Raw genomic sequence first — 3,463 nt, forward strand, 5'->3', positions numbered from 1 at the left:
TTACTGCCAGAATAAAGCAAAGTTCAGTGGAAATTAAGAGCAAACGGCAAGAGCAATGGGTCACTGAAAAATTAAGGTCTTACAAAACATGACTTAACCATTGTTATAAAGTACATTATTTACAGTGGAATCTCAACATATTTGAACTAGATTAACATAAGACAAATAAGGACATGAATGCACAAATAAACGAGGAAACAATTAGTTGACTAGTGATAGTGAGTCAACTTGCACCCAAGCAAAAAGAAATGCATAAGAATTTTTCACTGTCCGATAATCTTTTGTTAAAATTTAATGAAAATTCCTCTTATGTCTCAATACATTTTAAGATAACTTATTTCTGATATGTCTTTTGAATGCAAGATAATACTTTTGATATCTCAGAAAAAATGAAGGCCTCCCAGTTCTTACCACAGGCTGTGTTCTTATACTGACAGTACAGAAAGAGGAGGCAGAGAAAACCCACCCTTACACAACTCAGCCCAGACCCTTTGCCTGGTCCGTATTCTGAATGGGGGACATGGAAGGAAAAGTGAAAATGTTTTTACCTCTCTTATTTGAAATCATGCAGCAAAAGAAGTAGCTGAGGCAGTTCTTTGATTACAGAAATTGGTCAGAGGAGATTATTGTGGATTGTCCTTTTTGGATATTTGTTTTGTTTTGGATCTTTTTGTTCTTTTCTCTCTCTCTTTTTTAATGTTATCCCTTCTTCCTTTCCTTTTCCAATTCCTTTTCCTTCTTTTTATTTTTTTAAACTCTTCAGAAGTTTTATTTATATACTTGAAAAATGTAATGCGATCAAACTCAGCTGGGTTAAGGTTTTGACTTTTTAATTTTTTTTTTCCTTTTGGAAAAAACTAGAAAGGCAAAGCTGCTTGGAGCTTGGACCACAGAAACTTTCTCAAGCAGATGAGCTTTAGAAAAACATGCAGATGAAAGTTAATGTGGAAACTGATTTGCTTAAAGTTGCAGCTCATGCTCACATCCACCAGAAAGCTTTAGTACATGCAACCTGGAAGCATACAGCACAGTTTGGAGACCTCTGCTCCCAGCCACCAGGATCACAAGGTCAAAAGGCTACAGCGAACTTAACTTCATTTAGTGCATTCTTACTTCCTTGTCATTTTTAGGAGAATCTAGAGATTGTCCTCACTTCCCTGCTATCTCAACATGCTACTTTTCATTGAGGAAGTTAATAAACAAAAGTGAGTATATAATTTAAGTGTTTTTTTTTTAACTGGAAGATTTTTTGTTTGTATTTTAAAGGAAAGGGACAAGAGCTAATATGTCAATATACATAAAATATAATGTACTTCTAAGTTAGTGAAAAAACAAGTTAAACATACAAATTAATTTTTACTTAGTTTTAAAAAAATTATTTATTTAGGTTTTACTTAAAATCCTTAAATTAATTGTTCATTCAGATATACATGAAATTTATAAGAAAAACAACATGGTTACTTAATTACTCAATCAGTAGGTTATTGCTACATACCCAACACTTGTTTAGTTGATAAAATAAAGGTTTTAAATGGAAGACAGATCAGTGTCGAATTTGTAGTAGATAATAAGGATCTTCAGGCAAACAGCTTTTAAGGATACAACAATTTATTTTTCAAGGTCCCCTGGGCATTGAATCTTTGTTTGTTTTTTCTTTCTAATGATGATATGAGCCTCATGTTTTCAATTATTCCCTCAAATTGAAGTTGGTTAGTATAAGATATTTTTAGGACTGTTGATGTAACATCTGAGTATAAAACTGCAGTGACATATAAGAATTCGTTTTCAGCAGGATGATCTTGTCAGAGATTCCAGGAACCAAGAAAGCTACTTTTAAGATACTATGTATATGTTCTTGTCTTGGGTAGCTGCCACACTTCCAGTAAGACTTTCTGTTTTAGGCTAATCAGATGAGGTGCTAAAAATTAAGGGATGTGAGTATTGCCTGAATTTATTAATCCATAACTACCTGACATGCTTCAGGTAGTATCAAAAATGGGATTAGGTTTTAAAGGATCAGAAGCTATAGGAGGGAACGGTGAGCTCTTTTAGAGACCGGCTGGCTGATGGAGGTCTTTGGGACACTGAGTTTCTGAGGAAGGTTTTGTGGTGGAACTGGATTTAGTGGGATTTGGGACCGATCACCTTTTAACATATATGATTAGGGGATAATTAACTGAATTGCTTGGATCTCCCTAAACAGCAAAAGACTGTCAAAGATTTCTGAAAAGAATTAAAATCCAAAGGGTATGAGTTGCCCTTTAAATATAAGGTAGGATTGAATCAATTTGCAGGTTTTGAATATGAGAGGGAATGAGTATAGCTGAGAAAATTCTTCCCTCATATTGAGTCGAGTGTCCCTGTGTGATTCTGCATCAAGAAAGAGCCTAGTTCCAACATAAAGTGTATTCTTTGTTGTTGTTGTTGTTTATTTGTTTTATCTTAGAATAACACTATTTTAAAATATATGTGCTAATTTCCCACCGACATAATTCTGTACTTGAGCATTTGCACTGTAGAGAGGTTGGGTTTGTTAAAACCAAACACAACAGAGACCAGACTTGAAAATTCTCTGTGAAGACAAAATCTGTTTAGTTATCCAAGCAAATCTTAATCTAGTTTATTTTATGAGACAAGCAAGGCTACTTGACTTGGATTACTTCTTCCTTTTTCCTTTTAAAACGATAAGTGGAACAAATTTTTCTTCCAAATTCATAAGAGATAACTAGTAACCAATCCCCTCTCATAAAATAAAATTATAATATTGTAACCAATGACTGTGAAGAATAAAGTCACAGCTTCCACCCTATATAAGCTGCTTTATAACAATATGACTCTTAGCTTCATCCCATGTTTCGGTTTGAGTGTTCCTGGCTAGCAAACTGTATTTTTGGTGTGTGTACAATAAACTTTTACTAATTACCACATTAGTGATTCATTAATTTCACTATTCTTCTGAACTTTTTGACAGCTTAAAATTAGTGTTTTGTGGGATCAGAGTTTACTTATATAGGCCTAAGATAGAATATATATTTAAGATATATCTGTCTATAGGTATATCTATAGACAGATAATATCTATATCTATAAAAAAAGATGTATATATCCTTTTTAGTATATATCTATATATGGATATATCTATAGATATATCCTTTTTATTTACTTTTTTAAACCTAGGAAGTGAAAGAAAGAGAGTGAGGCAAAAAAAAAAATACATCTTATGAAAGAAGTCTCTCACATGAGCCAGAAGAACATGATTGGTTATCTTTGTAGATCAAACTATATCCTTGTTTTTCGTCTGTGTTCAACATGTTTATGGAATGATTTTATTTTTAGTTGCTCCGTCATTGTCAGAAAGTGATCTCTGATGATGCTATACTCTCAAATTATTGCTGTTCATTAGGAAAATATTCTATGATTATTGAAAGTGAAGTATAATACAAAAGGTGCTAGAGAAGTTGTTA

General features: G+C 32.9%; 1 non-coding gene across 1 annotated transcript; it reads left to right on the forward strand.

Annotated features, from left to right (window-relative positions):
* Nucleotides 1-394: 394 nt before the first annotated feature.
* On the forward strand, nucleotides 395-524 carry LOC112297430 (small nucleolar RNA SNORA51). The gene has a single exon (XR_002974014.2). It is a non-coding gene; the product is annotated as a small nucleolar RNA SNORA51 (small nucleolar RNA).
* Nucleotides 525-3,463: the final 2,939 nt, after the last annotated feature.

This window comes from Desmodus rotundus, chromosome 11 (assembly GCF_022682495.2).
Source record: "Desmodus rotundus isolate HL8 chromosome 11, HLdesRot8A.1, whole genome shotgun sequence".
NCBI classification, from domain to species: domain Eukaryota; kingdom Metazoa; phylum Chordata; class Mammalia; order Chiroptera; family Phyllostomidae; genus Desmodus; species Desmodus rotundus.